This window comes from Schistocerca americana, chromosome 4 (assembly GCF_021461395.2).
Source record: "Schistocerca americana isolate TAMUIC-IGC-003095 chromosome 4, iqSchAmer2.1, whole genome shotgun sequence".
NCBI lineage: Eukaryota > Metazoa > Arthropoda > Insecta > Orthoptera > Acrididae > Schistocerca > Schistocerca americana.
In genome coordinates, this window is record NC_060122.1 from 833,581,229 (window position 1) to 833,605,489 (window position 24,261).

Consider the following 24,261-nt stretch of genomic DNA (forward strand, 5'->3'; position numbering starts at 1 on the left):
GTCCAGAATTATATACAATTCAGACTTGCGACCAGTGTCGTAGAGTGTTGTCAAGGTACTGTAGGTGCAGCGTGGGTTTGCGTGAGGGCAGGATCGCGCAGAGCCCGGCCATAGCTCGGCCAGTGGGTTGATGCAGTGCGCAGGCGCGCCGCCGCCTCCACTGATGCGGAACGCGGCGAGAAAACAGCGGTCCGCCCGGAACGGGCCATCAGCCTACGGCGCGCTTCCGGCCAGTCACAGCTACCCAGAGGACGGTCCGGGCCACGGGACCGAGCAGCTCCGACGCGGCAGTCCCTACCATAAGGTGAGTGAGAGTGCCTACAAGCAGGTGAGTGAGTGGGGTTCGTACCCAACATGTGAGCACGTAAATCTGTACACTGGGAGAGGTTGTTTAGAAGCCGGCAGAAGGGCCGGTGAAAAACTGAAGCTGCGCTTCGGATCATGACTACAGGCGAGACAACATTTGTAGCGCACAGCCAGCGTAGGGCATGGTAGTGCATTGGATCTTCGGTCACCTTCAGAATCATAACTCGTCACAAATGTTCTGTGAGAAATGTTGGTAGCACCACAAACATGATCAGGAGGGGGCCGCTTTCTAATCGAAGCTTATGATTCTCTCCATATTTTAAAGATTTGGTAGAGAATGTCGGTGCCACTACCTTATTTTTCCTGCGGTGGCAATAAGGACGAGATAAGAGAATTTATGGCGCATAGAGATGAAATCAATAGCCATTTTCCCTCTCTCAGTACTCGGACAAAACAGGGCAGAATCTCGCTAATATAGATATGAAGTTCCCTCCAATAGCTGTGGAGTGTATATGTGGATGTGAACGTAGAAATCTGAATTGGAAACATAGCCAGCAACCAGTTACCCGGATTAACGCGGACTCGAAACAGCAAGATTCCAATGGTTCAAATGGCTCTAAGCACTACGGGACTTAACATCTGAGGTCATTAGTCCCCTACACTTAGAACTACTTAAACCTTAATAACCTAAGGACATCACACACATCCATGCCCATGCAGGATTCGAACCTGCGACCGTAGCAGCAGCGCGGTTCCGGACTGAAGCGCCTAGAACCGTTCGACCACAAACAGCAAGACGATCAAGGGATACGGAATATCCGGAACATACATATTTTTACCGGAAAATTCTCATTATTGTGTTTGCGAGACACGCTACTTGTCACATCGGAAAACCCCCTGCATTGCTAATGTGTTACCGCCCGGAAACTGACAGACTTCTTACGAAACTGCGTTTAATACACACTGTATTTCTGGGATCCGTCAGTGGCTCTAGCATAGTCGATGTTTAGCAATATGGTTTCATTTAGTATCAATACGGAGCAAGATATCTGAAGGAACCCGTCCCAGAAGAAAATCGATTTTTTTTCTATCGGATTTAAACGAGTTGAAAATTATCACCATTTACTTCCTAGGAAAAGGGCGGGACAAACGAATAGACGGGTAGTGTGTTGCGAGCATGTTACTAGGACAGGGTCACCTCATTTACCAGAAGATGGAATGGGAAACAACGGTAAAATGATCCGGGACGTTTGTAGGTGGACTGGAACCCGCATCGTCTTCCAGAGGTTCCGCTCGAGTCACTTCCGTAATAGTGTATTCTTAATGAAAACGTTCGTTCTAAGTATTACATAATATTTCAGACTACGTTTTTTTAATTTTTGCAAAGATCGCTGAACTATATACGGATAATCCACTAACCGCACGCTCATCGGGAGCTTTCTGGGAAAAGTCAAAAGTTATCACTGAGTTTTCGTAGCCTATATTTCTTTAGAGGCAGATAAAGACAACCTATACATTCGTAACCCTGAAGGTCTTTAATTGCTCTCAACATCAGCAATTCGTTAATAAATTACGAAGCTTTCTACTTTTATCAGTTATCAGTGCACGTGCAACCTAATGAAGTAGTTTCCGAACACGCGAAAAAGCTCCATGACTGAATCATTTGATGTCGTACGGGGATTTTGTGGAAAGTTCTTTGACTGCTTATGAGTTACTGTATTTTCAGAGACGAAGTGCAATTTCTTTTCGATGTAGTCTCCGTTTAGGGAACCACACATTGTCCAACTTTTCACACCGAGTAAAATCTTCTCCTGAACAGTGATTCCGGAGAGAATCCAAATTCTCGTCTTATGTCGCCGTTACTTCTTCCGCCGTTTTAGAAAGTTTTCCGGCCACTGCAGACGTGGAAATTTGAGGAACTAATAGGATGCAAAACCGGAGAAATAGTTTTTGGCTCATTAATTCCTGCATAAAATCAATGATTTCCCGTTCCAGAAATTCTTTCACGAATAGCTGTCTTAGGCCGTTAAAAATGTTGTTTCTCCTCTGCAGTCGAGGCGATTCTTCAAGTAATTTTTGAAGTCCATCAGGTCCAGCACATTTGTATACTGTTTGCCCGTTATTGTTTTATCGTCAGAAAGATAATAAGAAGAAAAGCTTTTGCATCCCAGAAACGTGGACAAAACGGACTACGCATATTTTTGTGAGAGGCGAGCGGTCTCCAGCAACTCCTTCGGTTGCTGTTTCGTTGCTGGTTAGAAATTGTAGACTTCAGTCTAATAAGCAGCAAGAATCAGTGCAGAACAGTCGTTTTCTTTCTAAAATGATTCAGATTTTGAGAAATTAGCTGGATTTTGCCCATGGTCATTACTGCATAAATAATGCACCTAGGTTGTACAAAGCTTTATTATAAGTGAACTCGTGGACAACGTCACAAGTTCCACGAGAGTTTCCGTGAACGATGCTGTTGTACACAGAGAATTCGAAAAGCTAGAAAACTGTAGCGATATGCAGGAAGACTCGCAGAGCCTCGACGCTTTCTGCAGGGAGCGGCACGTAGCTATCGACGTAAACAAGTGTAACGTATTGCCTACACATAGACAGAAAGATCCATTATCGTATGATTATGCAATATCAGAAAAATTACTGGAAACAGTTATTTCCACAAAATGTCTAGAAGTGTGCATACAGAACGATTTAAAGTGGAACGACCACATGAAACTAATCGCAGGTAAGGCAGATGCTAGACTGAGATACATTGGAAGAATCACGTCAACAAAGCAGGTACCTGACAAAATACTCAAATATTGCCGTCAGTCTGAGATCCGTACAAGATAGGACTGACAGAGCAAATGGAGAAGGACCAAAACTAGTGGCGTGTTTCGTTTCAAGTTTATTTGAGCAGCCCAGATGCATCAGGGTGCCAAACTCGCTATAAACCGTTGGAACTGGCTGTAGAAAATCGTGTTCTGTTGCAAAAGCCGTTGACTGCACATAATCTTTGGGTGCAAACCCCGCTAAATGTCCAACCTGGCAAGTCCAGTAGGCAAGGCGGTCGCCGTGAAATGTTCGGATGCAAGGAACACCAACTGACATCAGCTTGCCAATGTAGACATTCAAAACTCCGTTTCAACTTGTTACGGTTCAAAAGGATACTTTTCTTATTCACAGCTGGCTGCGCTGTAACGGACGTGTACGCAACAATAAAGCTCTCGCTTCCGATGCGTTGTCTAAATATTCGGAGGTAAGCACAGCTCTGATCAGTAGGATGTGTGTTGACCTATTTACGTCAGTGTTTTGAAGAAAATAATTGATTCTGTGGACGGTTTAAATGCAGAAGATGGTAGAAACGAAGTGGGACTAATTGAAACAAAAATTCGAGTCCATCGTAGTTTTTGCAAATGACCAGAGCGAGATAGAGGGGTGACGGTCCCTCCCGGAAAAGGAAGAGGAGTCCTGATCAGTGGTAAAGAAATGTTTCCAAAACGGAAGGATGAGAACATGAAAAGTATTATTAAAGCAATGTTATGGAATGAATACTGTGTTGACACTTATTGCTATGAAATACGTGGAAGGATTGGTTCAAATGGCACTGAGCCCTGTGGGACTTAACATCGGAGGTCATCAGTCCCCTAGAACTTAGAACTATTTAAACCTAACTAATCTAAGGACATCACACACATCCATGCCCCAGGCAGGATCCGAACCTGCGACCGTAGCGGTCACGCGGTTCCAGGCCGAAGGGCCTAGAACAACTCGGCCACACCGGCCGGCTGTGGAAGGTTTAGTGAAAGTTACTGGTAACTGGCATTTCCAAATTCAGAAAGCCAAGAACATCGTGTTCACGAAAAGTAAAACCAAGAAGATTTGTCTAGTTCGAGGAGAGCGCTTCTATTGCTTTGAAGCTGGAGACGCGAAGAGCATCCTGAAAAGAGGAACAACTTTGAGCAAAAGAAACGGTCCAACACCAGTTACAGCAGGTGTAGAACTTTCAGAAGCCAAACTCAGAGACATCGAGAAGCTTTTGGAGCTCCACTTTGGTGAGGACTGGGCGACCAACGACAAACTCAAACTCTACTGCGAGGTGTTATACGAGCAGGAAGGCGCTCCAAGAGTCGCTCCAGCCGCTGCCAACCGTCTGAAGACGCCGGAAGCGATTTTGAGTTAATGGGCAGTTTTGAGGCCGATGTCACTTAAAAGTAATGTTCAGCTTATTTAATTTTCTACAATTTTTTTGTTTTAACTAAGATGCAACTTTCCACAATTTTAATATTTTCTAAAATTTTATCGATGTTTTACAAAGATGCAATTTGGAGCTTATTTTATTTTCTACAGTATCTTGTGATGTCAAAAAGCGCAATGGTGTATTTTTTAAGAAAAATCTCTTGTTGAGCACTCATATCTGTTCCCTTTTTGACGTTAAGTAAGTCAGTTTTTCCTGGTAAAATAATGACACCTTGGTTTTTTATAAACCAATTTTGTAGAATTTTCAGAGTTTTTTTTAGAAATAAAACGTATTTTGTCTATATTCGCAATAATTAAACTCCACCTCACTGTCATTCTTAACATTTCACCAAATAGCGGATATTGCCACCGAATGTTTGTTTTGTAATTGGATCGATACATTTTCAAAACCCGCAAACTCCATAAATCAGGTGCAAAAACCGCTTATTCAATATTTCTTTTAAGATCTTAACGTATAAAACGTAATCGCAGATTTCAGCCATTAATACCGAGTAATTAATTTAATTTACTTATCTTTAGAAAAGATATGAAGTCTTATTAACTTTAATAGTTTGTATGAGACGAATTTTTCGCGATTATCTCAGTTTCGCTTATCATGCAGTTAGCGGCTTTTGCATTTGGACTACTCATTTAGCGAGCGCGAGGGCGTCACGGAAATGACCAGCCAACTATAATGGCAGGCGCTGCAAGACCCTTGCACTGTAACTGTTGAAGTTCCAAGAGCATACATTTCTAGAAGAATCAGCCAATATATCACTTTCTTCTACTTATATCTTGTGTAAAGACCGTGAAGGTAAAAGTGGAAAGGTTCGAGGTCGCACACAGACTTGCAACAGAACATTCGTTAATGGAACAGCAAAGGGGAAAATGGCAATGGTACAAAAAGTACCCTCTGCCACAAACCATACAGCGATATAAAATTTACAGCACCATTTCTTCTGATATACGCATGATGTCAGGTATTTGGTCGTTCCAATAACTTATCAGCTGAATTAGCTACATTCCCGGTGGTTTCCTTTGTGGTTGCACTTTAAGGGATGTCCTTCGCGACGAAAATTTCGAGAAAAGTTTTGAAATGAGTTGCCAATTTATAAATCGTTTCAAATGATGGAGCAGACTCTTTCATCAGATTTCGCTAAATTTCTGCTAACGCCGAACTTCAAGTCAAAGATTTTAGAACGACATGGTATTTCAGTTTTCAACGTAACAACTTTAAAAATCCGTGTAAAAAAGACAATGATTATGTTCGAATTCACATCCACCTTATGTGATTGCTATGCTTGTGTCAACGTAATGAAAACAAAATTTCATTGCTAACCCCGTTTCCGTAGTAGCCTGAGAACTTTTTATTTGCTTCCGTAGTGATTGTTAAGTCCACAGTAAGTGCCGACATTCAGATATTTTGAAGAACTTTCGTCATATTTCTTAAACGTTTTAGAGCCTGACATTTAAGCAAAAAACTGCAAAAATAAACAGCTCACTATTTAATCTAAGCCATTCGTATTCTGAAACATATCCTGTGTATATTAAATGAAGCCGATCTCTTGCTCTTGTTTCCAGTTTCAGTAGGGGAGAGCATTGAACCTTGGGACACTATTCAGACCAGCTGTGTAATAGAACTTATTGTACTTTTAAATTATAGCATTCATTCTGTCTCGATGTCTGCAGTCTTTTTATGAAATTACAAAAATTACTCAGGTAAATTGCGGTTATTCTCAAACGTAAAAACATGTTCCAACTTACACATGATCATATGTCTAGGAATAAGTATTCTACTGAAATTTCAAAGCGTTGACATCTAGAAAAACGTATCTGTAACTTAGTCGCCTATCTGTTAGATTAGTACGCGACCAGATATCAACAGTCCGTAACCGAAATCAAATTAAGCAGAAGTATTATCAGAAACCAGTGACAAGTTGGAAACTAAAATGAGTTTCCATTCTCAACAAAGGTAAAATTGTTAAGACCTTAACGGAACGCTGAACGCTGTTAATTTGCAAATATCCCGTGTTCCATGGAAAAACCTTCTTCTGTTTCAATGTGCACCATCTTGTACGGCTGTCGAAGTAGCGCTTTGCCCTCCACATATTTAAAAAAAAAAAAGAAAAAAAAAAAAGAACACTCCGTCTACAGGCAGACAGTTGTAATAGGTCTATGCGGAAGTGGTCTTTGTATTTACCACATTAGGATGGTCACTGTAGTATTCAGTAAGACATTGCTTTTAGCACTCCGTCTTCAGGCCATGAGTGGCCCATCGGGACCATCCGACCGTCGTGTCATCCTCAGAAGAGGATGCGGATAGGAGGGCGTGGGGTCAGCACACCGCTCTCCCGGTCGTAATGATGGTATTCTTGACCGAAGCCGCTACTATTCGGTCGAGTAGCTCCTCAATTGGCATCACGAGGCTGAGTGTATCCCGAAAAATGGCAACAGCGCATGGCGGCCTGGATGGTCACCCATCCAAGTGCCGACCACGCCCGACAGCGCTTAACTTCGGTGATCTCACGGGAACCGGTGTATCCACTGCGGCAAGGCCGTTGCCCTCCCGTATTATACAGCTAATTTTGAAAATTTATAGATTTTTACTTGTCATAAAATTCTGCAACAAGAGTTAACCATACATTCCGAAAAGCCTTAATTTATTATACAACACATTAATGTGCAGAACATGAAATATTTACAAAAACTACACAAAACATAACCTCATGTCTAGCAATAACCTGTAGCAAATGGCGAAAACTGCTTGTATATGGCGACCTCTGGTACGCATTCCATCTACATCTACATCTACATGATTACTCTGCTGTTCACAGTAAAGTGCCTGGCAGAGGGTTCAATGAACCACCTTCAAGCTGTCTCTCTACCGTTCCACTCTCGAACGGCTCGCGGGAAAAACGAGCACATAGTTTTTTTCTGTGCAAGCTCAGATTTCTCTTATTTTATCATGATGACCATTTTTCTCTATGCAGGTAGGTGTCAACAGAATGTTTTCGCAATCGGAGGAGAAAACTGGTGATTGAAATTTCATGAGAAGATCCCGTCGCAACCAAAAACGCCTTTGTTTTAATGATTCCCACTCCAATTCACGTATCATATTTGTGGCACTATCTCCCCTATTTCACGGTAATACAAAAGCTGCCGCCCTTCTTTGTACTTTTTCGATGTCATCCGTCAGTCCCACCTGATGCGGTTCCCACACTGCACAGCAATACTCCAGAACAGGGCGGACAAGCGTGGTGTAAGCAGTCTCTTTAGTAGACCTGTTGCAGCGTCTAAATGTTCTGCGAATGAATCGCAGTCTCTGGTTTGCTCTACCCACAACATTGTCTATGCGATCGTTCCAATTTAGGTTATTTGTACTTGTAATCGCTAAGTATTTAGTTCAATTTACAGCCTTCAGATTTATGTGACTTACAGCGTAATGGAAATTGAGTGGATTTCTTTTAGTACTCATGTGCATAACCTCACACTTTTCTTTATTCATGGTTAACTGCCACTTTTCGCACCACACAGATATCTTATCTAAATCATTTTTCAATTCATTTTGGTCATCTGATGACTTTACAACACCATAAATGACAGCATCATCTGCAAACAATCTAAGACGGCTACTAAGATTGTCTCCTGTATCGTTAATATAGATCAGGAATAATAGAGGGCCTACAACACTTCCTTGGGGAACGCCGGATATTACTTCTGTTTTACTCGATGTATTTCCGTCTGTTACTACGAACTGTGACCTTTCTGACAGGAAATCACGAATCCAGTCGCACAACTGAGGCGATATTCCATAGGCATGCAGTTTGGTTAGAAGACGCTTGTGAGGAACGGTGTCGAAAGCATTCAGGAAATCTAAAAACATGGAATTAATTTGACATCCCCTGTCGATAGCACTCATTACTTAATGAGTATTCAGTCACTAGACTGAAATACCGGCCAAAAAATTGGCGTGTGGTCCTGGGTACACTAATCTCTAGCTACAGCACTCTCCTCTACTATACATGAAGCCGCACATAAAAAATTGTACGAGTTTTAATAATTTTGATTATCTTTAACAGTCGAATACAGAAGTCAGCTTATTCTTTTTGTCCCCTTCCTTTGAAATTTTTTAATTTCATTGTCAGTTTCTTAAAGGCAGAGGAAACTTTCTAACTTTGGAATAAAAGATGTCATGTACGAAACCAAACCACAATATTCAAGTAACAGATAAAAAATTTCAAAAATGAATGTTGTTCAACTAGACGAGAAAATTTTACTGTGTATTTTAACATACTAAATGAAAGACAATACTGGATACTTCTTGATAATGTACGTTTCTCTGAAATTATGTATCATTATCTGTTTTTGGCTTTATTATTCCAACCAATATTTTCAATTAAGTGTATTAAGCATTTTCGACATAATCTCTGCAAACTAAGATTAACTGTATTAGGTTTCTCATCCGAGTTCAGTTAAATGGTATACTGAAAAAGAAGGAAAAAGAATCTACTCCAAAAATCGTCTTTGAAGACCAAACAGCTGTGCCAGTTCTGGAACTTTCGGTGCTCATAGCTGTATTACTCGCACAAGGCCTTTTGCAATGCCTGACATTCGTCAATCGTTACGAGAGAAATCTTATTATACGGAGATGTTAATGAAGACAGGTGAGTACAGCCGTTGTAATAAACGCTTAAGTATACGAAGGATATTAACCACTCACACCATTTTGTGTTTTGTACGATGCAAAACACCGATCGCCGCTACATAACGGACACATCATATTTAATTTTCAGTTATTGGAAAGCTGTCGTCTTTGCTATGCGTTATATATGTCTCTAATCATTGTCTAATAAATGGACAATTAATCGTCAATTTCCTTTTTTTCTAGCTATTCGACTTTTATCAAAATAAGTTCTCAAATTTCTGTCAGTCTGTGTTTACTAACAATTGATTGTTCTCAAAGTATTCTGTACAATAAATGTACCCTATCGTGATGGTTTTTAACGTCTATTGGCGTTCGCTTTCCTTTATTACTTATCAGCGTACTTCTCTTCTCTGCTACAACGAAGATCATTAGCTCTCATGCTTCATCTAGCAAATTCATCCAGAGGTAGTTGGGGTCTTCTGCAATTGAAGCAAATCCTCCGCATGCGTAATACCATTGAAGTGACAGTTTGGATCACTGTTTTTAGAGAAAAATAACCACCGCTGAATTATTTGTGATAATTGCCTAAGAAGAATTTCCATATACCAGAGCATGAGACATGTGCGAAACTATCATTAATGTAATAATACTCTGATCGAGAAGATAACTGCAATTGTCTCTATTTCGCTGTATAAAAACTCTCTTTCCGCGTAGGTTTAGTTGCTTGAAGTCTCGCTGCGGAACTCTGCAGTTCACGCCATAGAATTCCAATAGCAAATCAGGACAAGGGAAAAAACGGTATTTAGAAGCAAAACTGTACCGTGCCTCAACAAAATATGGATTTTGAAGCAATGAAACGCACTTCTGCTATGAGAAATTCAAGAAAATATCTGCAAAACGCATGAAAGATTGCTAAACAGTACTTGCAGCAAGTGGCATGTCAATGGAAACAAAGCACCAGAACTTCCAAGGAACTTTAGACTTATAAGTGACAAAAACAGCAATCACTAACATCTTCAGAGGGCTTGAATACTGATTAAATAAAGCCAGTGAACTTTGTGTTGAATCGAATCACAAACAGAACTTTATTTTTCGAGTTTCATGTATCGGGGAAACATGACTTCTACCCTAATGAAGTTAAAATGATAATCAGACTTGTAGACGTCAGAATTTGAAGCTATCACATTACGCATACCTTTTACACTAATTTTATAGTGGCGCAAGAGTGCCATAAGTTTCTTTAAAGTTTCTGGATGATGGCAGAAGATTACAGTCAATATGAAACATCAAGCTGCTAAAATCGACCAAAATCGATGTACAGTTTCAAACAGTATTTGAAATAACATGATATCGTTTAGTGCCGTTTACAGCTTGTACTTTCACAGACATATGTATGTAGGAATATAGTGTGGAAACTCACAAGTCGTAATACAAAGTTGAAAATCTAGTTTGCACACTTATTTTGAAATATGTACATACTATCTGTTTCGGCAATAAACACTACGTGATCAGAAGTATCCTGACACCCTCAAAAACATACTTTTTTCATATTAGGTGCATCGTGCTGCCACCTACTGCCAGGTACTCCATATCAGCGACCTCAGTAGTCATTAGATATGGTGAGAAAGCACAATACGGCGCTCTGCGGAACTCACGGACTTCGAACATGGTCAGGTGACTGGGTGTCATTTGTGTCGTACGTCTGTACGCGAGATTTCCATACTCCTGAACATCCTTAGGTCAAATGTTTCCGATGTCTTAGTGAAGTGGAAATGTGAAGGGACACGTACAGCACAAAAGCGTACAGGCCGATCTCGTCTGTTGATTGACAGAGACCGCCGACAGTGGAAGATGGTCGTAATGTGTAATAGGCAGACATCTATCCAGACCGTCACACAGGAATTCCAAACTGCATCAGGATCCACTGCAAGTACTAGGACAGTTAGGCGGGAGGTGAGAAAACTTTGATTTCATGGTCGAGCGGCTACTCATAAGCCACACATCACGCCAGTAAATGACGAACGACGCCTCGATTGGTGTAAGGAGCGTGAACACTGGACGATTGAACAGTGGAAAAACTTTGTGCAGAGTGACGAATCACGGTGCACAATATGGCGATCCGATGGCAGGGTGTGGGTATGGCGAATGCCCAGTGAACGTCATCTGCCAGGGTGTGTAGTGCCAACACAAAATTCGGAGGCGGTGTTGTTATGGTGTGGTTGTGTTTTTCATGGAGGGTGGTTGCACCCCTTGTTGTTTTGCGTGGCACTATCACAGCACAGGCCTACATTGATGTTTTGAGCACCTTCTTGCTTCCCACTGTTGAAGAGCAATGCGGTGATGGCGACTGCATCTTTCGACACGATCGAGCATCTGCTCACAATGCACGGCCTGTGGCGGAGTGGTTACACGACAATAACATCCCTGTAATGGACTGGCCTGAAGAAAGTCCTGAATCCTATAGAACACCTTTGGGATGTTTTGGAACGCCAACTTCGTGCCAGGCCTAACTGACCGACAGCAGTGCAGCATTCCGTGAAGAATGAGCTGCCATTCCCCAAGAAATCTTCCAGCGCCTGATTGAACGTATGCCTGCGAAAGTGGAAACTGTCATCAAGGCTAACACCATACTGAATTCCAGCATTACCGATGGAGGGCGCCACGAATTTGTAAGCCATTTTCACCCAGGTGTCCGGATACTTTTGATCACATAATGTATATTGTGCATGGACTAACGTGGATACTCCTTCTTCTATACGATGTAGCCTACTTTCTTTGATGGCACTCAAGTTTTTTGAAAAGTTGCTTGTAGTGACATGTCTCTTGTTACTACTTTCAGTAATTCTGTTTTAATCCATCTCGTTCAGTACTTCAACATCTAGTTTGCATTGAGGTGACAAAAGACATGGAATAGCGATATGCACATAAAGAGATGGCGGTAGTATCGCGTACGCAAGGATAAAAGGGCGGTGCATTGCCGCAGCTGTCATTTTACTCAGGTCGTTCATGTGAAACGGCGACTGTGGCCGCACAACGTGAATTATGAGACCTCGAACGCGGGAGTTGGAGCTGGACGCATGGGGCTTTCCATGTCGGAAACCATTAGGGACTTCAATGTTCCAAGATCCACAGTGTCAAAAGTATGCCGGGAATACCAAGATCCAGGTCTTACCTCTTACCATGAACGGCGTAGTGGCTGATGGTCATCACTTAATGACCGAGAGCCGCGGCGCTTGCGTAGAGTTGTCAGTGCTAACAGACAAGCAACACTGCATGAAATAACCGCAGAAATCAATGTGGGACGACCGACGCGAGTGCCTTCGCTAACAGCACTACATCGCCTGCAGCGCCTCTCTTGCGCTCGAGACCATGTAGTTTGGACCCTAAATGACTGGAAAAGCGTGGCGCGATCAGGTGAGCCCCGATTTCGGTTGGTAAAAGCTGATAGATAGTATGGTGGAGTGCGGCGCAAACCCACGAAGCCATGTACGAAATCTGTCACCAAGGCACTGTGTAAGCTAGTGGTTGCTCCATAAATGTGTGGGCTGCGTTTACGTGGAATGGACTGGGTCCTCTGATCTAACTGAATCGATTATTGACTGCAAATGGCTATATTCGGTTACGATAAAGGATGACAGCCAAAAACAGTTGCAGGATAAAAATTTATTAAAATTTCTTGACCAAGGTTTCGGTACATATACCTTCATATACGTATTTTTGATGTTTGTTGGTTGTGATTTTCGATGTGGTGGTGGTGGTGGTTAGTGTTTAACGTCCCGTCGACAACGAGGTCATTAGAAACGGAGCGCAAGCTCAGGTTACGGAAGGATTGGGAAGGAAATCGGCCGTGCCCTTTCAAAGGAACCATCCCGGCATTTGCTTCAAACGATTTAGGGAAATCACGGAAAACCTAAATCAGGATGGCCGGAGACGGGATTGAACCGTCGTCCTCCCGAATGCGAGTCCAGTGTGCTAACCCTGCGCCACCTCGCTCGGTCATTCGATGTGTATGTGTGGTTAATTGACTAGTATGTTTTTATTCACAACGACAGATGGTTTCGTTTTATTATAACATTTTGGTTGTTTTCGCTAGTATGTATTTCACCGCCTGCGTTACGCGAGATTCTCGCGCATTACACTAGTGCCCTCTCTCGTTAGATGTTCCATAGCGCAAGCTTTATCTGTTTGACACTAGGACACAGGTAAATTGGTTCTATATTTTCTATTTTACATAAATGTTTTTAAATGGCCTGATACGTTTTATTTATTATGACAGAAAGTTTGAATTAACACAACTTTTAATAATTTTTGATGCGCTTATGTATGTATTCATGGATTTTAATATGCGCGAGTGTCTGGCACATACAAGTGCCCTCTCTCGGCGAAATCATCTACCCTAGTGCTTTCACACTCTTGTCTCGATAGTTCATAGGCGAAGTAATGGTGCTAAACTGTTCGCTTTGGCCGGCCGAAGTGGCCGTGCGGTTAAAGGCGCTGCAGTCTGGAACCGCAAGACCGCTACGATCGCAGGTTCGAATCCTGCCTCGGGCATGGATGTTTGTGATGTCCTTAGGTTAGTTAGGTTTAACTAGTTCTAAGTTCTAGGGGACTAATGAGCTCAGAAGTTGAGTCCCATAGTGCTCAGAGCCATTTGAACTGTTCGCTTTGACCCCGTGCCCATAGTCATGTTGTACAAATGGAGATGATGTCTCAATTATTGACGACGCCTTTGGCATAGTTGTTTTATTAATCTCCATTACATGATGTAATTTCAGTAAGTAACTAAAGATTTTGTGCCTGTATTACTTTGATAATTTCATTGTTACTTAAGCTTTTGTTTCTCACTTCCGATGCTATGGCTTTTCTAATGAAAGTATCTTCCTGTTCAGGATTTTTTACTTCTGATGATGGTATATTTATATGTACCGAAACCTTGGTCAAGAAATTTTAATAAATTTTTATCCTGCAACTGTTTTTGGCTGTCATCCTTTATCGTGAAGAAATTCAACAGTTGCTGTTGCAGCCATGTTTAAAATCTTAATATATTCGGTTACTCAGAGACCATTTGCAGCCATTCATGGACTTCATATTCCCAAAGGACCATGAGATTTTTGCGGATGTCTGCATCATGTCACCAGGCCACAACTGTCGTCAGCTGGTTTAAAGAACATTCTGAACTATTCGAGCGAATAATTTGGCCACCCAGATTACACGAGATGTACCCCATAGAACATAATCGAAAGGCCAGTTCTTGCACAAAATCCTGCAGCGGACACTTTGACAATTGCGGGCGGCTGTAGGGGAAGCATGGCTCAATACTTCTGCGAGTGACTTCCAGAGACTTGTGGAGTCGATGCGACGTCGTGCTGCTGCTTTACGCCGGGCAAAAAGAGATCCGACGCGTTGGTAGTGGGTATCCTATGATTTTTGGCACCTCACTGTATTGCCCTTTACCTTAGGGTGTTACGCCTGCTTAGCTGGGTGGTAGCGAGCTTGCCTCCCACGCAAGTGGACCCGGTTTCGATTCCCAGCCAGGTTGCTGATTTTCTCCGCTCGTGGACTGGCCACTGTGTTGTCCTCATCATCATTTCACCTTCATCATCGTCACGCAAGTTGCCCAATGTGGCGTCGACTAAAATAAGACTTGTACTTGGCTGTCGAACTTCCCCGCACGGGGCCTCACGGCCAGCAATGCCATACACTCATTTCATTTTTTTACCTTAGGGTACTCTTCAGAAATGCCATTGGCCCATCCATCTCCATTTCAACCCTAGTGTCCTTTTGCAACTAGACTGAATGACAAAACCTTCCATAATCCTGAAGAATAGCTACACGTCAAACCACCCATAGCATCGGCACCCATGGCTTTTACCCAACTGCTTATAACTATTACGTTTAGTCACCCATCACAATAGAATATCGTGGACAGACACTCGGCTATTAACATGAAAATCACAGCTGTTAGAGAGCCACGAGAAACTTAATATTCACTGCCTTCCAATAAAGAGAAGTACCCGAAAGGGAAAACCGAGCGAGGTGGTGCAGTGGTTAGCACAATGGACTCGCATTCGGGAGGACGACGGTTCAATTCCGCGTCCGACCATGCTGATTGAGGTTTTCCGTAATTTCCCTAGATCGCTCCAGACCAATGCCGCGATGGTTCCTTTGAAAGGGCACGGCCGACTTCCTTCCCCATCGTTCAGTAATCCGATGAGACCGATGACCTCGCAGTTTGGTCTCTTGCCGCAAACGACCCAACCCAAAACAAAAGGAAAAGTGGAAACAAAGTGAATATTCATAAGCAGAAATGGTATGTGATGTTGTTTCGTAGTTTGCAAAATGGCTTGAGTTTACAAAGACTCTGGCAGTATGAACCGATTTATAAGTATGACGTTGCACCTCCTGGTTGTAAAGTGTGTAATGATGTTGTTGGAATCTCTCCTGGTCCTTTATAACCTGGATAATGGCAGTGAAATCCAAGTTGCCTTCACACATGTGTTATTGTGAGTAGATCTGGAGATATTGCTGATCACAGGAATACATTACGCAGATAGTTCACAGAGCTCCGTGCCATGTGTGGAGAAGCGTTATCCTGTTGAAAAATGCTGCAACTATACTGTCGCGTGAGAGACAAAACATGAGGACGCTGGATGAACGTGCCGTACTGCTGTGCCCTCAGCGTCTACCAGCCGCGACCCGAAGTCATACCCGACGTCTCCCCACACTACGACTCCAGGTGTGACACAGATGTGGCTCTCCAAAATACTGGAAGAATTTGACCTCCCTGCAGGTCGTTCCCCTACTCGCCGACGAAACTCATCCGGGGCAGTGCAGAACCACAATCAACCGGTGAAAACAATGTGGAGCTGTTCGAAACAACAGACTACGCTAATCAGTCGCAGTACTACTCCAAATGCGGCCATTTGTGCTGAGATGTTACGGCACGCTAGCATTTTTGCTACTAGTTTCCGACCAGTGGTGCCGAGAAGTTATGGGGAGGCCGTTACTCGATCTCGAACGGCAAGCCCAAACGATGTGTTTGGTGCACAGTACGGCGTCCATCCCGTGCAGTGATCAGGCGTGGTCGACCAGAAACTTGAGGTAGAGGATGCCTGGCCTCACGTTCTCATGGAATCCTATACGGGGCTTCAGTCACGTCTCAGTACCCCGCAAATCAGGACATTGCCCGATTCGACAAGCCGGCCGTATGGAGACCCACACTGAGACACATTTAAACGATGCCAGGTGCTGATAACATTATCTCAAACGTGTACTCGGCATCTACGTGTATTTCACAGTGATCACTCAACGTCTGACGCTTTTCACGCGCCGTATGTTCTCTACAAGGCCCGATGACACTAAACACGAGCAACACTAATGTCTACGGATGCCGTTCTCCCTGTCACAGATAATTACGATCATTTACATACTCGCCATTGGTATGCATTTGCACGAAGATACATTGACAGACCATCATGTGTTCTGCGTGCTTTACTCTTTCTGTCGTTGTGTGGTAGAACACGGATATAGAACACCTCCATCCTCTTCCATATCAACAAATAATTGGTCCGAACCCTGATGTCCTAAGAAAATATCTCCCGGATTTGCACTCTCCCAAAGTCTTATCACGAATGCCTTTTACTTCAACGAGTTTGCTTTTGAAGATTGTCGGTGACGACCTAATCTGGTAATTTCCATTTGAAACTTTATGAGATTGCATTCCTGAATAAACTATTTTAAGGAGTGGTTTAAAAGATGCCTTTCGCTTCGCCAGACTTTCCGTATCTGCTTAACTGTATCACCATCACCTATCTTCGACGTCAGCGTGCAATATCCACTCACAGACGGCAGGTGGAGCTGCATAAAACCGGTGCTGAAGGAACTCTGCTGCGTCACGGGCCGTAGAGACAAGCGTGGCCGACGCGACGGCTGCGGAGACGTGTGCGCGCGAACACGAGTGCAGCTGTTGGGCAAATGACGGCACTGATGAACTGAAGGGCTACCGACAGTGCCTGCTCTACGACAGTTCAGCGAACGTTGGTGTGTACTGGACCACGCAGCAGGCTCCTGGTTCACTCACACACGCCGACTGCTGTACATCGGCGACAAAGGCTGGAATCTGCGCGCCAATCGCGCAACTGGACGTCCACTGAGTGCGACAGGTGGTCTTTCCAGATGAATCCTGTTTCATGCTCCATCGGACAGATGGTCGTTGGCGTGTACGGCTTGAAACATCTTAAAACAAACAGCCTGCAACCAGCGGGCAACGTTACTATGTGGGCAATGTTTTCATGGCATCCTCTGGGTGAATTCGTCGTTCGGGAAGGAAGAATGTATCATCACAAGTACACACCTATCCTTGGGATCCACCCCTACATGGAGTTTGCTTTTTCTCGGCATGCATCTACCAGCAGGACAACGTAACGTGTTACGCAGTTCGCAGTCTATGTGCTTCGCCACCAAACTCCCAGGATTTAAACCCAATCGAGAATCTGTAGCACGACCTTGATCAGGCAGATCGTGCTGCGGATCCTCAGCTGAGAAATCCAGGGCAGCTGACCAATACAGTGGAGTCAGCTTGGCTCCACAAACCTATAATTACTTTCCAGAACGTGACTGACTCTCTTCTTGCACGTCTCGCAGCCGTCCGCGCTGCAAAAGGTGGTTATTAGAGCTTTTGGCAGATGGCCACGTTAATGTGACTGGAGAGTGCATTTCCCTCTCTCCTCTCCCATAGTTAACATTTTCGGACTTCACTTAGTGTACATCAGTTTTTCTATCGTTTATCTCCTGATGTCTAGTGACAGTGCACTGCTGCATTTATATAAGAACATTCCCCAAGAGAACGCGTGCACTCTGTCCACAGCCTATACCAACCAAACTTTGATGACCTATCCCTGCTCACCTATTCCAGCGTATCATGACATGTGATCTTCGTATTCTTTCACACTTCCCACATAAAGGCCCATATCTTACTGGCTCCTCGCCTTCCTCATACAAAGAGTAATTCTGGTGTCCTGTGCACAATCATCCCATTCCTTTACTTTCACAATACCCTGCACATAATTCATAACACCTTTCCTGTTTCATCAAACCAACAAGTACTCTACATCCCCTCCTCAAAATCTAAAGAAACACAGACTTATCATCGATGCCTGGTAGTCATCACTATTGTAACCAACAAAGCCAAAACCAGCGTATGACACATACTATAAAACATCTACAAAACCAAATATTCCTTATTCTTCTAATTTCAATAAGAGTAACGAGTGTACAAAACGACTCATGGACATCAACACTTTTCTCATATTTCCAAACAATGAAACGGTTTGCCTCCAAAGCGGCCGTAACTCTCACTGCTGACACCTTGTCAGACCATCCCCTACCAGGATGCTTTAAACAAGCGTTGCACCAGGGCTCTCATCTGCGCAGGAGTTGGGTGTTCAAATCCCGTTAGCCAAAGTGCGTTGTTTAACCGAACACTAGAAACAAAAACACGAGTGTCTAAAATTAAAGCAACAAAAGGGAATTTTTGAAGGTTGCGTTTATTTTGCACAAAACAGTATAAGCAGGTGATAGTAAAGTAGAAAAAAATGCAGTGAATACCGAACGCAAGCAACTGGAACAAGCTTTTTTTTTTTTAACTTGACGGTTTTGCACACACGTTCCGTCAACAGGTTAATGTGCTCAGCATGGTGTGTGACTACCTCTGGCAGCAATACAGGCGTGACAACGACGGGGCATGCTGTGAATGATGTCATCAGTCTCATATTCAGGCAGTAACGCTCATTCTTCCCGGAGATCTCCTCGCAGTCTTGCAGAGTGGTTGGAGGATAATGACGTGACGCAAGCCGTCTCCCTAGTGCATCCCAGACATGCTCTACGGAATTCAAATCGGGAGAGCGAGCAGGCAACGCCATGCGTGCAATACCTTCCGTTTCCAAGAAAACATCAACCACCCGTACTTTATAAGGTCGAGCATTATCATTCATGAATACCACGTCTCAGTCCACAGAACCTTGCAACAACCGCCCATGAGATCCCGAGATCTCGTCACGATACCTCACAGCAGTTAAACATTGCCAATTCACCTGTACTGTTTCATGAAGGGGGATTCGTGTGGTAAACATAATCCCTACCCACACCATGAGGGATCCTTCTCGATCTCGGTTTCTTGCCTCATTGTTTGGGTTTTGAAATTGTAAAATTTGGAAATTTGGAAATTTGTGATAAGTTCTTATGGGACCAGACTGCTGAGGTCATCGGTCCCTAAGGTTACACACTACTTAATCTAACTCGAATTAACTTACGCTAAGGACAAAACACACACACACACACACACACAGACACACACACACACACACACACACACATGCCCGAGGGAGGACTCGAATCTCCGACGCGGGGAGCATGCGAACCGTGACGAAGTTCCCAAGACCGCTCAGGTACCCCGCATGGAAAAATCCCATCCCGAAATCGTGTTCCACGTTCTCTCCAGATGCGAATCCACCGAGAATCACTCTCAATACTAAATCGGGACTCATTTGTGAAAAAAAAAAAAACGTTGGTCCGCTGTTAGACTGTCCAGGTGGCATGTTGATGACTCCACCACTCTCGACGTTTCCTCTCTGTGAAGACGCGTCAGGGGTAGACATACAGCATGTCTGCGACAATACAGGGCCCTCTGAAAAAATGGTTCAAATGGCTCTGAGCACTATGGGACTCAACATCTGAGGTCATCAGTCCCATAGAACTTAGAACTACTTAAACCTAACTAACCTAAGGACATCACATACATCCATGCCCGAGGCAGGATTCGAACCTGCGACCTTATCGGTCGAGCGGTTCCAGACTGAAGCGCCTAGAACCGCTCGACCACACCGGCCGGCACAGGCCCCTGTACTGAAGCCTTCTCCACACCGTTTGCCCCCATACAACACGTCCAGTGGATGCTGCGAGCTCACACGCCAGTTGCCGAGAAGTACTAAGGCGGGAATGTCGTGCCCTTACAGCCAAATAACGGCCCTCTGTCCTGAAGTCACACGTCGTCGGCACTGGCCTAGTTTTCGGGATACAGTTTCGATCTCTATAAACTGTCGCCCCATACGAGAAACAACGGAACGATTCGCATTAAGCCATCGCGTCAAATCAGTTTGTGATTGTCCTGCTTCCTTTCTTCCTACGGCCCTTCATCGCAGAGTGTCGGGTAGGCATCTTCTCCGTGCCACACTGCACCGTCTGTGGCTGTGTACACAACTAGTGTAGATGCGGAGCTACCCGGCAAACACTACCTCGCTTCATAGGTGCCATGACGTCGTAGTTTGGATGGTTATCCATTGACCGGAATTCCATCTTCTGTGCAGAACACGACCGTGCGGACATGTGGGTGACAGCTAGCATGATTATATAGTGATTTAGAAACACGGCGGGGAAGTAGCGCTTTGTTGCTTTAATTTTATACATCCGTGTATTAACGCAATATTCAACATGCACAGTTTACGAAGGACAGTCTAAGTAGCTGGTAGTAAAGCATTTTACAGAGTGTGCAGGTATTTCGTAGCAGTTACGGGTATGGAGGTCCTCTGCCACTGCTGCTGCAATGTGACTGTAAGACAAGGACCCCGTTGCGCAGGAAGGATGAATATGAAAGAGCGGAAACGTTTACGTTGCCGCAGATGCACGCCGCGTATCGCCACAGCCTATGCACACCGACAGCCGACAATAATGTCAGAATGAAGTATTACGTAAGACCACAGGTCCTCGTTTTGTGCGGTTGGTACGCGGAAGAAAATACTCTGTACGTGCCTAAAAATAAAGGTCATTGCATTGTGTTCTTCCAGTTGGTAAAAATACGCCCGCTAGCGGAAAGATGTTTTCGTGGTGCGTCGTGCTTAACGACATAGCGCCCTGCTTTCGTAGTGAAACCAGACTTACTTTATAAATATTCAAATCATTACTTACACAGATTTTAAATGAACTTTATTCCTTCAACTTCATTCAGTTTTTACATTTGTTGTAGAACTATTCAGAGATACTCTGGCGACAAAACGTTTCGGAATTATCATGCTGAATATTATTGAGCAATCCTTTCAACGAAAATTTAATTTTTTGTCATAGTGAAAATGTGTGGGAGTAGAATCTGATCAAATGGGAAGAAAGTGGCTTCGAAACCAGAAAGAGCTTCGCCCGTTATTACCGGCGCATACGGAATCAAGTAGCAGAAACCGTCTTAGTGGCTGAATAAATTACTTGTGACATATTTTGGAATCGGCTGTGCAAGAAAGAATACAGTCGGCTCACTGTTGTGCTCACGCCGAAAAATTAACGACAGGTCCCTAGCGACAGTTGCCATTTTAATCAAGATCATTTACGGCATCCTATTTGGTATTCTTGTACAGATGAGTGGGTCTTATATAAAACTAAACTCCGTCCGAACAGGCCACGAAAGCCCAACGGTACTGACCGGCCGCCGCGTCTTCTTCAGCCATCAGGCGTCACTGCATGCGTACATGGAGGGGCAGGTGGTCAGCACGCCCCTCTCCCGGCCGTATGTCAGTTTACGAGACCGGGGCCGCTACTTCTCAATCAAGTAGCTCCTCAGTTGGCCCCAGCAGACCGGATGGTCACCCATCCAAGTGCTAGCCCAGCCAGACAGCGCTTAACTTCGGTGAGCTGACGGGAACCGGTGTTACCAATGCGCCAAGGCCGTTGGTTGGGTCGTAAATAGGGAATATCTATTTCTCTTATTCTGCATCCTATCTAGAACTGTAGTAGATATTTCTGTCCATAACTAAAATCGTCCATGAAGGAAACGAGGTGACAAGCCGACCAGAACGGACTCCTATAAACATTCATTTTCCCCCATAAGTGCACAATAAAGTGTATCACGTGCGAAGCACTGATAATTAGCCACATTTTTCAATGTTACTGGTCTTGTCTCAGTTTCCCGCGATCTTCAATAGTAAATTACTGTCATTCTTTGCCCATGAAGTTTGCAGACGACTCTCTTAAAATATTTTGTGACTGAAATGTACACTGCCACTTGCAAGTAACAAATATCTAAAAAAAGAAACAGTAACTGCTTTGAATGTTTAAGCAACTGGAAAACTAGCAAAAAGTGATGTTTTACTTATTGTGTGTAGTAGGGTGTATAGATGATTAAATTTGTACATGATTTGGGCGTATAAAGTATACCAAATTTATGACGCAGTGCTGCCACGAGTCGTAGAGTCTAGCGCATGGTTGTGTGCCGACTTCTCGGCAATGACGACATGTTCTCAACTCGTGCGACTGCTGGAGGAAGTGTTGGTCAGGGCCAAGTCGCAGTCCCTCTGCATCGAGGTCAGGACATTTGGAAATTTGTGGCAAGGTCTTATCGGACCAAACTGTTGAGGTCATCGGTTCTTAAGCTTACACACTACTTAATCCAACAGAAACTAACTTACGCTAAGGAAAACACACACACACACACACACACACACACACACACACACACATGCCCGAGGCCGCACTCGAACCTCCGATGGGGCAGCGGCGCGGGCCGTGACAAGACGCCCTAGACGCGGCCTATCGAGTTCAGGACTTCAAGGAGATCTCGAAGACAGGTCACAGCCCCCGGCCTTATCGCGTCATGAATGTAACGCTAGCTCTCCAAATTACAGGGTATGCGAACCAGAGGTCATCGTGTTGTGTTGCTAATGGCGTAGCATCAGGGCAGGTGTTGAACCCGTACAACGACAGCGAACGGACTCTGACAACTTTCATTCTCCTCGCGGATTGTACATATGGCTCCGTCCTCTGTGCCGCTGTATACATAATCGGTAGCACTCATGCGTTGAGTTTCCTCTTTGGGAACAGCCCTCTCGCCGCGTATCACTCTATTGGCGCGTTAAGGCAATCCGCAAGAATGGTCACCGTAATGGCGATCGCGTGCCATAGCTGGGTGGAGCCTTTGGGATCCTGCCCGACATTGAGTGTGGGCCTCTTGAATCCATCGATTCCGTATCCCTATAACAATCGTGGGTTCCCGACAACGCGAGTATCGAAACTGCATAACTTTAAACCGCAGTCTCGATAGTCTGTCGAACTCAAGTACTGGTAGACAGTTTTCCTTTTTAAGTGAAGCATAACACGATCTTCTCACAAAGCAACATTCAAATTCGATCTCTGGATGCGATCCGCCACGTATACTGCTTGCTTAGTACAGGGTGACTCTATGAAGATATATAAACTTTCAGGAGTTATGAAGAAGGGCAAATGTATCAATGTTAGGTAAGGGAGACTGGTCCGGGAACGACGGAGCCGCAAGTTACAAGTGAAAGTGGAATACATGTATTAAGTCCCATAAGATTTCACACACATTTTTTTTTTAATACATGAAGCGGTGCTGTGGCTGCTTACGGTGTATGGTAGGCAACTTTCAGAGGTGTTAGAATGGACAAAGACGGGAAAAAATTGTTCAGTGAAGAAGGGCTGTGAAGTCAATACCTTAAGAGGTACAAGCTTTGTTCATCTTCGCTACTACGAAGCCCACTAAACAAGTGCTCATAGCTCTTCGGCTATTCATTTCGGAGCCCATGTTTACTAGACTTCTTTTCTTTTTTGGCGTATAATACCACCTCTGAAAGTTGCCTACCCTATAGTCTTAACAGTAACAGTTGTTGTTGTAGTGGTCTTCAGGCCGAAGACTGGTTTGATGCCGCTCAGCATGCTGCTCTATCCTATGCGAGCCTCTTCATCTTTGAATAACTGCCTCAACCTACGTGTTTCTGAATCTGGTTACTGTATACCTCTTTTGGTCTCCCTCTGCGATTTTTACCCCTCACACTTCCATCCAACACTAAACTGAATCCCTTGACGTCTCAGAATGTGTTCTACCAACTGATCTCTTCTTTTGGTCACGCTGTGTCACAAATTTATTGTCTCCCCAGTACCGCTCACTAACCTCCTCATCAGTTACGTAGTCGATTAATCTAATGTTCAACATTCTTCTGTAGCACCACAGGTCGAAAGCTTCTATTCTCTGTTTATCTAAATTGTTTATTGTTCATGTTTGGCTTCGATACACGCCTACGCTTCTGACAAAT

The 24,261-nt window shown here is 44.0% G+C and overlaps 1 protein-coding gene and 1 pseudogene across 1 annotated transcript in view; one reads left to right on the forward strand and one right to left on the reverse strand.

Annotated features, from left to right (window-relative positions):
* Positions 1-215: 215 nt before the first annotated feature.
* The window catches only part of LOC124613841 (glycine-rich cell wall structural protein 1-like), a 157,672-nt gene continuing 133,626 nt past the window's right edge, over positions 216-24,261 (forward strand). The window contains exon 1 of the mRNA XM_047142564.1: positions 216-304. The gene's annotated coding sequence lies outside the window, so the exon portion shown is untranslated. The remainder of the gene's footprint in view (positions 305-24,261) is intronic.
* On the reverse strand, positions 6,976-7,093 carry LOC124614234 (annotated as a pseudogene).